The sequence below is a fragment of the Melospiza melodia genome, chromosome 8 (assembly GCF_035770615.1).
Source record: "Melospiza melodia melodia isolate bMelMel2 chromosome 8, bMelMel2.pri, whole genome shotgun sequence".
Taxonomy (NCBI): Eukaryota; Metazoa; Chordata; class Aves; order Passeriformes; family Passerellidae; genus Melospiza; species Melospiza melodia.
Window position 1 is genome coordinate 6,938,866 of NC_086201.1, and position 15,251 is coordinate 6,954,116.

Genomic DNA, 15,251 nt, shown 5'->3' on the forward strand with positions numbered 1-15,251 from the left:
TACAATGCACTTGAAATGCTGCTTTTCTTTGTAGGTGGCAAGTATTGTCATAACTTCACTTCAAGAACTATTCACCTTTTAAATGGAGAAAACAGTTCTCATTGTACTTCAGCTGGAGAATAATCCCTTTTCTTTTGCTCCTTCATCCTCCATGGCACGCTGATGTTAAGTGAACTCTCAAGCAGTTACAATTTCACAGGAGCTTTCATGGATTGCAGAGCTCTGGGTTTTTCAGATACCACACGTTCAATCAGCACCACTTGGAATGTCTCTCAGTCTTTAAATCTGACCTGTTAATGTCACTGCATTCATCCTAAATACTGCATTTTACAGTGGGATTTCTTGTGGCTCTCCCCTTAATGTCTTCTCATTCTTTTATTCTGAGCAGCTGTTGGTAGCTCTCCCTACTGCTGTCAACTCTTAAACCTCTGCATTACAAACTGCAGGCCAGGGTGAACATACTGCATTAAATCAAGGTCTGCAAAGTTGGCTTGCAATGCACATTAGGAGCCCAAAAATAAAGGGAAATGGAAAACTGAGCCATTCCTAATGTAATGTCCTAAACTTAGTTTATACTTTGATCCATGAATAGCTAGCACGTTAGAAACTTTTAAAATAATATTACATACAAAAATCCAGCTGGTGACATTCTTGCTGTGCTGCAAGTATAGAAACAATAATACCAGTGTTAGGGCCACGGTGCTGTTACATCAGATAGAGGAACAGCACAAGAAAGGCCCCTCTGGAAAGACAGGGATGTTTGAAAACTTATTCTGAGTGCTGTAAACCTGAGACCACTCCCTAAATGCATTGGCTGATAATCTATTCTAGTCCCCAGCACAAGCAAAAACATAGCAGAGAATTATTAATTACATCACCACACCTTTATTAACAGGGTTCTGTAGTTATTAACTGTAGTTATGTAGGAGTTGAGGGTATTCAAGCAGTTTCTTTTGATGAAGTAATCGGGCTGCTTCTGGGGTCTGTTTCAGCTGCTAGGGGCGTGCTTCAAATGTAAATGACTGCCAAATGGATTCCTTCTAAATTCCAGCCAATTAAAATACATTTAAAGTGCAGCTGGTGGAGAGCAAAAGGCTTATAATTGCATAAGAAATGTTTGAGCATGAAAAAAATCCCTGAAGTTTAGTGAAGAGTGATTATTAAATGCTGCATTTCTGGAGAAGTAGAGCAAGCACACAAAAGAGCCTTCGGAAAGTGCAGTCAGAGGCAAAGATGACACTTTTACCACCGAGTTAAAAGAGACAAAGCCGGGAGTGTGTTTGTTAGGGTGTCAGTTTTCCACCCTTGGCTCTTTAAACCATGCAAGTTTGGCAGCTTGCCCTATGTGGTGCTGCATACAAATATTGACAGAACAGTGTGGTATTTGTTAAACCCCTTCTTGGGAAGCAAGTGATTGAAACTCTGAAGGAAGATCTGAGAACTGCAGACATTATATTTTTTCTCAGTAGCACTATAATATTTACAGAATGAAACAGAAAATAGTGAATGGGGTGTAATGAATGACCTTCCTTTTCTGCTTTGCCTTGTAAGTAAGGACAGATTTTTTTGTTTAATGCTTTAAATGTTATTGTAAAAGAGGTTTACAGCTAGTAGCACTGAAAGATGCCATTAACACTTTTGATTTAACCTCATGTTTTGGGGAAAAGCTTGGCTGATAGAACAGACCATGTAAATAGGTGAAAGACTTTGCCCAGGAAGTTGCAGTGTGCAGCTGCTGTGGATAATGTGTCCTATAGATGCAAGAGCCTTGCAGACGTTTTAATTCACATCTGTATTTCAATGTTGGTGCTTTCCTGACATTTTATGCTCATGTCTGCATCTGTCTAGAAGTGAGATTTCCAATTATTCTGCCTCTACTCTGCTGTAGTAAAATTAATCTTATATCCTTAGTAAAATTTAATCTTAATCCTGTTCAGTAGATCATTGTACTGATTTTAGAAATGGAAACAAAAGTTTTATAGGCAGTTCAGAGAGGTTTTTTTTCTATGCAATAGTTTATTGCCTTTAACCTTCTGGTATAAAACAAATAACTGAAATCAGGTGAATCAAAAGTGTTCACTATGTTATCTCAGGTTTTTCTTAATTGAATCAGGAAGTAACAAATGAAATATGAAAAAAAATGCTTTCCAAAACTAACAAATATTCGTTCCTACCTGTGTTGTATTTTAGCACACAAAATTCACATGAAATAATTTGAAATTATTTCTGACTTCTTTCTCTTCTAACATATCCTATTTAATAAGTCTGTTTTGACTTCACTTTTGTTAACTGTGAGTAAAGACTCCTGCAAAGTTTCTAGTGACAGATCACATTGCAGCAATAGGGGTTCAGTTAAATGTGCCTTGTTAATTGTTAATGTGAAAGTAGCACAGAGCACGTGCCGAAGACAGCCTCATAAGAAATAAGCTTATTGCCAAAAGAAATGTCAATTCAATTATAAAATCAAGTTTTAAAGACATTTGTCAAGAAACATAAAGACAAGTACAAATTGAAAATAACTGAAATGCAGTTAATCCCAAAATATTCAAGAGAAGAAACACAAAAAATCTCTGAGTTGAGAGGTTGGTTTTCTTTTTGAAATACCCTTATTGACTGACAATCATAACAGAGGGCAACACATTGAATAGAGTGAAACTACTGTGTTTCACAGTCCAGCTGATTCCTAGTCACTGTTGAAAAATTAGGGTCAATGTTAATAGCAATATGTATGATGGAAGTAAACAAGTCTCTGTGTTTATAAAATACACAGTATATATTAAATTATATAAAAGTTTATATAATATATAAAAGTTTATATAATATATAAAAGTTTATATATATATAAAAGTTTTAGCAGCACCTGGCCTATAGCAGCATTAAAGGTTTGGTTCAAGCCCCACAGCAGTAAGGGTATAGGAAGGTGCAAATGACAGTTAACTGATTGTAAGACATATCTTTTTAATAGTTGTGAGATCTATAGACAAACACTGCAACATAAAAAACAAATAATCCCTTTCAAGAGTTGCAAAATGAGGAAGCTGATGACTAAATGTAGACTCACTGAAAAGCCAGCTCATGGTTTTCTTTTTCTAATGGAATCTAAGGGCTAACAAAACTTGTTTCAAACTAAATCTCTGTCTTAAGCAGGCTTGACTCAGTATAAATCAAAAGATGAATCTAGGTTCTCCTGCATAATAACATTTTTCATGTCATTTACTTTTCATTTCTGCATATGTGCAATGATGGATGTATTCCCTATGCCCAGTGGTCCATGTGATATATCAGTTACCTTAAAGAAAGAGAGAGAAGTGCTTAGGAAGTGGTCAAACAGGTGCAGAGGATGCATTAGCCCTCTGTATTTCCTCCTTGATCTCATTGTACCAGCAGTGGGCTGGGGTTTGGATGTTTGCAAATTAGAGCCTCCTTTGCTGCACAATTAATCAGGGATTGAGTGTCTCTTTGGGGAGCTCACTGGCCTGCAGGAATGGCTGCCTGGGCTCTGGACTTGGGGGAGCTTGGGTGAAGCTGTGTGAGAAACCTCCCAAACTGCCCCGCACTTCGGCACAGGTGTGGATGAAACACTTTGGGAACACTTAAAAATTTTTGAGGTGTCCCCAAGGCCAAATATCCTTTGGAAGCTGGCTTTCTGGATTATTTCCTTGGATATTGGCCCTTAAATTCTGCCAAAACACAGGCAGATTTCTATTGGGCTTCTCCCCAGAATGACTTGCTGAAAAGTTGTACAACTTCGGTGTGTCTCCACAGGGAGAATTACATAAGTCCGACTGAAGGGTCGACATAATTTATAATGGCAAGCAGATGAGAACTTGCCTGGAGTTTTCCCCTGGGTGGTTTTACTCAGTGATTCTGTACAGTAAAAGCCACTACTACTTCATGCCTTTGGCAGGTCAAACTCTGAAATTTTTGGGTATCTGAATATATACCCTCCTTTATTAAAAGCCTGACATGGAGCCTACACTGGTTATACTGCCCATAGGACTGGGGAATGGCTGTTCCTGAACAGTGAAGTACAATTTGGTTTCTACATTAAAACACCTATTAATTTTATGTAGGATTTACTATTCCTTCACTGAAGATTTTTTCTGATGCTCTAGAGAATTCTGAAGGACAGAGCCTGGCCCTATATTTAAGGAAAGTGGTATAGCAGTGGAGGGCTATCAAGCAAATTAGTGGATAAAGATGAAAGTTGGACCCAACCTGAATCCTGGGTAGTAGCAACATTCCTTCTACCCGGGCAGAAAGGGGATTTTTTCTGAGTGTGTGTTATTCTCCAATAGTTGTGAGGATGGAGGCTTCTGCTTTTTACATGGTGCTGCATCTCAATCCTTGACAATGACTCAGGTATGGTTAAGTACAAAGGAAGGTACTGGCCTCAGGGAGGTGCTCCCCTGTGTCAGCCCTGGTATCTTTGAGGTTTGGCCCTGGTTTCTGTGACAGGAGCTGCATGACCTTTGTTTCTCTGCCACTGTCCTCCACCATGCTCACTAGAGCTGGTCCTGGGCTCCACAGTGCTCCTGGCACAGGGACAGAAATTAACTGTTCGCAGTAGGAGAGTGTGGGAGGAGTGTGTTTGCTTGGAGTACTTTTAGTGCACCTTTCACAGCTCTTTCCTAAACTCATTATCACTCCAGCACTCTTGGTCTGTTCCTCACAGGTGAGGCAGCAGTGTAATGGAATTTGAATGCCAGCATTTTGTCTCTCAGTGGACAATGGTCTAATGGTCTTTATAGGGATTTGCCAAACACCAGAACTACTTGGAACAAAATACCTTTAAAAAAGCCAAAAAAATAATAAGATAATGGCTGTCTTCCAGATTAAATGTGATAATTGCTGATGCTGATTACAAATAGAGTTTATAATTTACACCAAAGTGGTGTGTGACAGTTTGCTCATAATCTTGTGACCTGTGAACCGAAAGCAAGTGCAACTACTGCACTGTCCTTACAGAGAGATTGCTGAAAACAGCTAGAACAGCTCTCATGTTTCTATACTTACACCAAACAGACAACTTTGCTCCTCAGTGAGGTGACCAATTCTTGCCTTATTTTTGTCTTTGTTTTTGTCTTTGGTAATTTATTTGAAAAGTGCAGCTGAAGAACATTTCATGTCCCTTGCTGGTGGTATCATAGAGCCACACTGTGGATTGCTCCTGCCCTTTGGGCATGTTTGCTATTACAAACTAAAACCTGCTGGAAAGCCGTTCTGGGATTTTGGAGTTTGCAGAATTTTTAAAAAGTAATTTCTCTGGGTGTTTTTTTTTTTTTTTTTTTTTTTTTTTTGTTAGTCATTGATTTGGTTAAGATTTTCCATGTAGGAAAATTGGGGGACAAGTTGTTGTGAGGACAGATAATTATTACCAAATATAGAAGCTGTGTAATAAATGAATGGAGGAAGAGAAGAAATACTAAAGTATTATAAATAGTTACACAGGGCCAGTGGAAAACTTAAATAAAAGAGTAATGTATACCAGATGTGTGTGTCACGCTGAGTAGAATTTTGCTAGGAATGATTTCCAGTAGGAAATAGTTGAAGGTAAGCAGAACAAATCTGAGTGTACTGCAGGAGATGTCTTGCTGGCAGAGCTCTGCGAGCACCTGTAAGTATTTGTGGAGCCAGTTCTTTGGTAAACTTCCTTATTCCTTGTGCTACAGTTTTATGGCATAAGGATAACTGAAATGATCAACTAGTCAAAGAAAAATGATCAATAGTCAGTGATGAAGCATAAACTTGCAGCTATCCTTGAATTACCCAAGATATGGGACTGGCTGTGCTGATTCAGGTTGTCCTTCGAATCTGGGAGCTTGTAAGAGCTGAGGCAGAACCTCACCACCATGGTGGATCTCTCTCTCTTTACAATTTTTAAAGAGAGAGTTTCAAGGCTCACACTCTCTGTCTAGAGCCTGTGGATAAACTGACATTAACCTTAGAGTTGCTGGCACATTTTGTTGGCGGCACAACAGCCAGCTCTCCAGCCTCCCACCTCAGCAATAAAATCATCATGCACATGGTGAAGTTTTAGTTTTCCAAAATTAGGAAGTTCAGGGCAGTAGTCCAAAACCTTAATTTTGTTGTGGTAACTAGAGTTGATAAATGAGGACATCACACTTAAATGAGATTTTAAAGGCTTTGATGATCAGTGCAGGTAGCTGTGGTTCACAAAAAAGATCCTGGGCCTTAATGAAATTATTGTTCCACTCATATACTGGTCCTGCCAGCAGGACCAAAGTTATTTTCCTGTCCAAAGTCAAGGAGTTGTCCCTTTGCTGTCTTCTGTGGTAAGAACCACAAATCAGGAATTCAGATTAATTTTTATTTGATTTCTTCTGTGGTAGTCCATGTGAATGCTGTCTTTGTCACATCAACCCAGGAGAACTTTGCCTGGAAAGGCACCCAACCTCATTACTGTGAGCTCTGTTCCTCTAGGGTCAAATTTTTATAAATGTGATTGCTCCAAGGAAGGAATTGCCTTTATTTCTTTCAATTGTTGGAAGAAAAGTAATTTGCTTCTGTTTTCCAGCCTCTCACCCACACTGGCTCGGTTCTGTGACTGGTCCTAAAGGAAAAGCTAATTCTTTATTCTTTTCAAATCACCCTTCTGAAGAAAATAACAGTAGCTGCGTAGTTCCTACTCTTTCCACCCCTCTGAGCCCATAGGGGATGTGTGCAGAGACACAATCCAAATAGTGCCTCTATTTCAAGTGTTCCTCTGTTTTCAGTCTAGAAAGGCTGTGAACAGCTCAAAAATGAAACTGACCCACTGCAAAAAATTATATGGGAGACAAAATGCATTCTTGGAACCATGCTCACATCTAGAGCAACAGTTTTACCTTTGGCAACACTCTCTGACATCACAAGGTACAAGGAACAACTATTGCTATGCTTGTTAGTGCAGGTAAATTTAAAAAACCCCATTTCATACCTCCTTGATTCTTCTTGGAGAAAGACAAGGGTGATTTTTTTTCTTTCTTGCAGTTTTTGTTGCTAGCACTTTACTTTTAATATTGCAACATATATTTGGCCTGAATTATTTAACATAAATGCATGAATTGTTATGCAGTCTTGTAGCATAGGGATACATGTTACAAGGAATATTTGAGTATAAATTTCACAGTTTACAAAATCCTGCAGAGAATAATGCAATCCTGCTTTCTTTTGCCATCTAAATCCAGCTGAGCTGTGTAAGTGCTCAGCTGGGAGGTTTGAGGGATCACCTGGGCTGTGCAGGTAAAAGGGGATGTGCTGGGGGGATATCTGTGCATGGGTGGGATGTGCATTTCCAGCTCTTGTGTGAAATGAGGTCTGGTAAAGGGCTTTGTGACTGCCTGGCCTGAGGTGTGTGATCCCAATGTGATGTATCAGTATTGACAGTAAAAACTGAAAGGACACTTCATGGACTGCCTCTCAACAAGGGAGCTTTATGAGGGCAGAAAGCACGGCCCTGTGCTGCTGTTGGTCCCCTCAGGAGGCTGTGGTGGAGTGCCAAAACTGAATAATTTTGAAACTGAATATCTTTAAATGGATTCTTTGTTCATTTAAAGGAGATAGACTGAGGAGGACAGAGGCTTCTCTGGGGAATGTGATGGCTTTGTTGTGCAACACAAAGACCGTGTTTGAATCAAGATCTGGGTACTTCTAGCTAGGTCTATTCTAGCAACATGAGCCATGCACTACAATTTCTTCAGAACCCTATTTCTTACTCTGAAGTTTATATTGGCTTTTTGAGATTGCCTTCTATCTCATCTTCTCAGCTAACTTCTCCTTTTAGATGGAGGGTCTATAATGAGGTGCTTCTTTCATTGATCACTGAGAGTTCCACACAGGTTGTGCTGTGATCAAAGACATTTTCTCTTTTCTCTAATGGTAAAGCTGTTGATTTACTGCAAGGCAGCAGGCTGATCTCTATGCCAGCACACTTAATTGGAGAGATTTTTTGTTCTACAAGGCTATTTCCTTCATACACAAGAAAAAAAAAAGATGAGATGGATAGCAGAGAGCAGAGCAAACATGAGTAAATACTTATATTTTTAATCATTGAAATAGATCCTGCTATGGGATTTGTTGAACTTGCTAGCTGAACCTCAGTGCAGCTGTGACAGTAGGTGTCATCCAAGAATATGCTTGAGTGACATACTGAGATGGCTTTAGAGACTAACTTGTTCTTTAATGTGATGTAAGGCATTGGGATTTAGGTGCAGCTTCATTTGGGCTTTGTTAATACCAAGAGGACACAGCTTCATGCTGCAGGTGCTGGACACACAAGATCTGCCATGGTGGTACTGCAGATGTTTGGTTAAAGTCCTTCTCCACAGGGGGTTCCATCCATCCCAGCCTGGCTGCTGCTCCTGCTGCTTCCAGCATGAATATTTTGACAGTCAAAATCAGCAAACCTGGAAAGTTCAGGTTTATTTCAGAGCATAGATTTATCTGATGGGTCAGAGAGCTTCAGTGGTGCGGCCCAAAACTCTGCCAGTTATGGAGTGATGAAGGGAAGAACAAGTAGAATTCTCTAGAGAATTAGTCTAAGATTCCCAACACCTTGGATCTTTTCTTTTTCTCCTCTACACTATGTGTTTTACTTACCTCCCTTGGGGAAATCTTATAAGCTGTTTTCCTCTGCAGAACCCCTGTTATTACTACTTAGTTTTTTTGTACAACATATTTGACCATTGAAGAGGATTGCTTGGACCAACATGATCCAGGAATAACTATCCTGAGAACAGTCTGCTGAGACCTCACAGTTTTATTTTATGCACTGCAGACAAAGGCTTCAAGCCCCTGGCAAGCAGTGTTACAGATCTCAGTCAGATCATTTTGCCACTTTGCTCAATAGAAAACAATAAAATTATTATTCAGGAGGAATATTTGAGAGCTTGAAGCACTTTTTCTTTACACCAGAGCCATGACTTGGCAAACAATAAACAATGGGAAAGTTTGTCTTAGTACACAATTTAGCAGGATAAAAAAAGCTGGAATTCTTTTAACAAAGTGTGTTCTCTTCTTGTCAGAAATTCTGAAAACTGATGTCACTTGTAATTCTTCAGGAAAGAAAAAAATCCCTGCAGTTTGCAGTACATCAATGCAGGCATTTTTCTCCTGTCTAATCTATAAAAAGACATTGTATACAAATGTTATTTTCTCTGCCAGAAATGCATTCCTGGAACATAATAAGGGCTTTTCTGTTGTTGTTCAGTAATTTGGATAATAGTTTCTCCATGAAGTCTCATAACATTTATTTACTCCCATAAATGATTAGACCGAGTGGTTTCAGCAGTCAAAGCTAGAATCCCTTTGCAATAAGCTTTCTTACTGAAATAATTCTGTAAACATTATGCCTAAAATAATTTCAAATGACAAATTTATATGACTAATATAATAGACATGTGAAATAAATCTGTAGATCTCTGTGTATAAAGTACAGAAAGTTTTACTGGAGACTCATCAACCGTGTGGATTAAACTAAGCAAAGCTTTTTCTAGAATTATTTTCTAGAATCATTGATAGCCTTGAAGAGTTACAAATATTTCTTGTTTGGAACAACTTGATTGCAGTTATTGTGGCAAAAGCACTTTTTTTGCTTTCCTGCAGCCCTATCAGCTACAGTTTAATGGAAGGGAATTTGAGGGGAGTATTGCTGTGACATGGTTTGGCAGGTGTGGGAGGGAGAAGGAGAGGTGTGCCTCCGCTCACTGTGTACAATAAATCGTGCTGCACCATGTGTAAGGGTTGAAGGGTCTGACTGTGGCAAGGCTGGGCTGCAATCAGCACTCACACAGCCAAACTTTGGGAAAAGCACTCGTGGCCCGGCTTGTTGTATCTGCTACAAGGACACCTCACCTTTGCCAGTCCTCTGTCACAAGAGCTGAAATTCTCCTGCCTTTTTTATTTTTATTTACTTTGCTTCCTTGGCATCTTGCCCTCACCCACTAGTTCTGCTTTACATTGCTCTTCTTGCATGCAGGAAGCAATAATCACTGAAGGTGCCCAGAACAGTGCAAATAAATGTATTTGAATTAAATATGATACCTACCTAGTTTGGTTTTTGGGGATCTGTTCTATTCCACTATTTCCTAGAGGAGTTTATTTCATCTGAAAAATGAATCACATGGATTTAACAGTCTTCATTTTCTTCACTGAGGTACCAGGTATCATCCCCCTTCAATGAATTAAAGTTTGAAGTCTAAATTGGATTTAGGAGGCATGAAAAGAGGATGCCTTTAAAACGAATATATTAGATAGTCCTCAGGACTCTGTGATATGAGACAAGGGAAAAAATAAGAGAGAGGTGAAAATACCCACATTTGTTCTGTCTGTGGAGGCACCATTAAAAAGTTGAGTGTGGGGGTCCATGAATGTGCTGGAGAGCTCTCTCCTCTGCCACAGCTGCTTCAGGTCTGGATTCAGGTAACAGAGCAAACCAGACTTAGCCTGACTCTGGTTTTCCAATCATCTAATGTATCCTATGGCTAGAAATATTATGTGTCATCACGTATCTCTCACAATGACACCTTTTTTTAGCTGGAAGCATAAATGGTTTCAAAGATATTGGAGGGTGAATATGTTTTTTTTCAAATTTGCTTTTGCTAGACTCTCATTTAAGGCATACTTGTTTTTGGTTTTGTGTTAGTTCAATAATACTGTCCCCCAAAAATACACTTTTTTCCTTAAATCAGACCTCAATTTTCAGTAACTTCATGGGGATGTTTCAATTTTTTGAGTGGCTTTTAGGCCTCACTGGGTCCTACAGGGCTGAGGTCCCTTTGCACTCCTTTGCATCCTCCTGCTGCCATCAGTCGCTGCTGGCTCTTGGAACAGAATTCCTCCACGGAGTGCTGAAAGTAGGTTAGGCTGAAGCTCTCACAAGCCTCCCTGGAGGGAGTTTCAGATGTGCAAATCCCAGTGAACTATCATCTCAGCAAAATGTCACTGAGACATCACACAGACAGGGCTGACTCCCTCTGCTTCCTCCTGGAAACTTTTGGAAATTGGAAAAGGACCTGCAGTGTCAGGAGAGGTCAGAGTGCACGTGTAAAGTGCTCCTGTGTGCTCAGCTCGCTCAGTGCTGCTCCCAAAGTTTCCACTGGGACAGAGAGTTCTTTTTAGCTGGGCAATTAGAATATGAAACAAAAAAAGGAGGTCATCTAAATAGGGCCCCTTTGTAATTTCTTACATAATACTGTGCATGGCAAGAATGACTTATTGACCCTACTTAGGGCACAGAGGGATGATAGACAGTTCATAATCCTTCCTAGGCAGGGATTGCTTTCAAATTGGTGATGCTATGTTTGTTGAAAAAAATGTTCTTTATATGTATTTAGTATGAAGAAAGCTAAGGTTTTATAAAAGAAACATGATTACTGAGAAGACTGCTTTCACTTTTGTGAGATTTCTATCAAATCAGTCTAATAGTAATGAAAATCATTGCAAAATTTTGCAAGGTTAAGAGTGGGCTTTGGTCTTGTCCTTGGTATGCAGGTCCTGTCACTTAGGCCTGTGTCCTTGGAAAGACTGGGGTATTCTAAATCCCAGCTAAACCTCTTCTGGATGCTAACTGCACTATATTGCTTGAATAGATGTCAAATTTTCTTCACAGTGGTGAAGAATTAAACCTTTATTTTTAAGTTATAGGTTTCATTTAAAGTTATTTCTAAATAGAAAAATTGCAAAATTCTCAGGTTTGGGCTTGTTTAACACACCTGAAGACAAATGACAGAAGAAAAGCCATGAAATGATACATTTCCACAGCTAATTAAAAAAAAAGCAAACTCTCTCTCTCTCTTTTTTTTTTTTTAACCAAAGGAAGTATTTTATTAGAGACAGTAGTGAAAACTTTTGATCACTGAACATTTTTTGAGTTTTTGGCTCGTATCTAGTTAGGATCTTCCTCCAACCAACCACATAAGGATTCAACTGTTGCAAATGTACAGTGTAGTGTTGATACCCTTTTATCTCTTTTCAACCTTCCCCTCAGTCAGTATGCACACATGCATGCAAGTCTCTTTCTGTGGGATCTACAGAAATACTGAGGAAATACACTTTGTACATATGAATTGTGTAGTGTCTCATTCTGCACTGACAAAATGATATAAGATCTCTCTGGTCAATCATACAGAGCTATGGGTTTTAATTTCCAGAATTAGTATTCAACCAGGTTTGCAAAAGGTTTTTAATTTCCAGCATTTTTAGTGGGTCAGGTTTGCAAAAACAATGTCTGGCTTGTCTAAATACCCTCACTGTGATGCCCCCTCATTCTCCCTGAGCTTAAAAAAATATTGTCCTCTTGGAACTCACTTTGTGATCTATTTAACAAGTAAATGTCAGGGCCAGTGGGGGCTACAGACCCAAAGCAGCATTCAAAAAGACAGCCCATGGTGCAGTGTCTGGGTTTCCTTTTAACAGTTACAAAGGGCACATTAACACCTGATAATAGAAAATCATTCTGTTTCACAGTTCTGTGTGTAAAAGTAGTGGGGATTCAGCCTACTTTTATTTATTTTTTTTTAAATAACACATGGGTCAGTGAAACAGCATCTCCCAACCCATGTGCAATACAAATCCCAGAAAAATCTTTAAAATAATTGCTTATAATTCAGGCCTACCTGTTTTGATGCATTTTTCACCTACCTGTAAAAACAGAGCACAAAACCATAATTAATGGATTAAATTCTGACTGAATTTACTGAGCCAAGTAGCAGCTAGGGTTGATCTGGCTGTGCTGGCTGAGGGATTTGAGTATTGAGACTTTTGGAAAAGGACCTGATCTTTCCCTGCAAGGTGCCTGAACCAAACAGTGAGGTATTTTTGTAATCAGTCCATCATTGTTTCTGTGCCCTATCAGTACAATGTACCAAATAATATATTTTTATCTCCAGTACCCTTAAAATAGTTTTGCTGCAGTTGGAAAAATTATTTTGCTGTTTAATTTCCATAGTCAGAGGCTTTTCATTAGCTGAACTTCCTATGACATTAGTTTATTCTGCATGTAGTTCAGTTGTATTAGGGAATATCACAGCAGTTAAGTATCTAGGTGTACAGGTTTTTGTAATCAGTCCCTGACAACATCTGTCAAAACAATATGGGAAAATTCTGGCTCGTGTTGTCATTACAGAATGGGACTGTTTGTTTATTCAATAGAAGAAATAAAGCATATTGAGGGAAGGCCAGAAGAGTCACTCCGACTCAGTTACTGAGACTTCCAGCTACAGGATATTTTGGTTCCAGCATTTCACATCAATAATAAACAATCTTTATGGGAACCATTGAATGATGACAATGAGATCACAAATTGAGAGCCAGGCTATATATTTTTTGATCTGTTGTATGCTATAGTTTACATTAGGGTCAATCTCAAGATTGGAAAGAGGCAGGTTCTGTACCACAGCATTTCAAATAAATGTTTGTCAGCTATATGAGATACTGTCAATAATTCATCACTGTAATTCTTCCAAGATGGTCTGTTGATGCAAACTGTCAGAGCACATGGTAATAATATGAGCATTTATGTGATTTACAGTTCTACAAAATGGCAAATAACTAGAAATTTCTGCCACTGAAAGTATGCATAGGCTCTTTGGATGTCAGAAATAGTGTGTGTGACAGCTGCAGCACGTATAAATCATGGTCAACTGCTTAAAATGTTCTCTGTATATAAGTACATGCACTTATCCTGGCATCTTCATAGTCCATTTCCAATATCTAAGTGACAGATTGTACTTTATGTAATTGTGCACTTTCCTATGTTCTTATTAACTCTTTAATCCCCTGGTGAGTTCAGTGGTTACAACAGTATATCTGGTCAGTAGAACTGGTAGAGCTCAAAATACAAACATTTCCCTACCATGCAGCATGGCCAGGGCCCGTGGGCTTTTTCAGTAATTTGAGTCTTTGTCAATATACTAGAAACGGTATTGCACAAAGGGGTTTATAAAATTTTTTGTGTGTGCTCTTGTTCAGAAAGAGATCAAGAAATGGTGACTCATGTGGTAATTTATTTTTGTGTCTTGAAAAAATTCAGGTGAGAGGCATTCTTTGATGGCAGCTGCGTTAAGTGCTGGTAGCAGTGGGAAGAGCTTCCTCATGTTTCAGTTCAATTCCCAGCTTTGCACCAGCCCTGGTTCCAGAGCTCTTCAGGTCTGTATATGCAACAAAGCACTGCCCTAACAAAAAAGTGAAGTTGTTCCCACTTGTTCAAACCTTTCACTTTCATTGACTGATCTTTTATCAGTGAATGTTAGTTTTTAACTGGCTCGGGATTTATCAGGCCCTGCACACAACCAGCTCATGAGTTTGCGATTTGGACCACTGGATTAGAAAATGTATTTACAATAAAAGGAGTGAGGACTATTGAGTTTGGAGCTTTTTTTTTCCTTTTTGTTTCTGGCATAGTGTGTAGTTAGAGTTGAGCCAAATTCCTCTTTTTAGCACCACTATGGGAGCTGGGTGCTGTGAAGGCAGACACTATCCTTTGAACTGGAAACTTGTGTGTTATAAGGATACTTATCAGCTTCGAGCATTTCACAAAAACAAAATTTCTGTGGTGAAGGAAGCTCCATTCTTCCCAGGGGTATGTTCGCTGGATGCTATCATTCATACCTGAACAGGAGTGAAGGAAGAGAAATGGATGTAAGGCATTCAGTTAAGGTAGGAGAAGTGGTGATACACTGGATTCCCCCTTGTTTTCCTCCTTTTAACCATACAGTGCCATGAAGGCACTTCTACAGTTATTAAGTGAATGACTGGAAGCCATAAATGTTGTAAAGATTTGTGATAGTGCACAGGTGTTTGAAACTTTAAAAACAATCTGTGCAATAGAGCAGCCTACTATAAGACTCTTCAGTGGGTACCAGCAGGGTGGCAATATCAATACTCTTGGTTCAGTATAGAAGATAAATTTGGTTTTTGAATGAAGTAAGTTTAATAGCTTTTTCATTTGATAATTTCATAAGGAATAAAATCAATATACAAAAGTTTGGGGCACTTTGTACAAGTGCAGCCCACCTCACTGCACTGAATGATGTGCAATGGAAGATCCTACAGCAGCCTTTTTCTTGGAAACCCACATGGATGTAGCTTCATTTTAATGCAGGATGGCTGTGGCTGTGTGTGCCAATCCACTTCGGCCCTAGCATTCCCCATGGATTCTCTTCCTCTCCTTTCTGAGGTTTCTCAGAAGGGCATGTGTATCACTGTGGACAGATAGAGTTCATGTGCATGAGCAGCAGGGATGATTTTCC

The 15,251-nt window shown here is 39.2% G+C and overlaps 1 protein-coding gene across 1 annotated transcript in view; it reads left to right on the forward strand.

Moving 5' to 3' along the window:
- Nucleotides 1-1,380: 1,380 nt before the first annotated feature.
- NCKAP5 (NCK associated protein 5) overlaps nt 1,381-15,251 on the forward strand; it is a 380,696-nt gene continuing 366,825 nt past the window's right edge. Inside the window, exon 1 of the mRNA XM_063161631.1 lies at nt 1,381-1,546. The gene's annotated coding sequence lies outside the window, so the exon portion shown is untranslated. The remainder of the gene's footprint in view (nt 1,547-15,251) is intronic.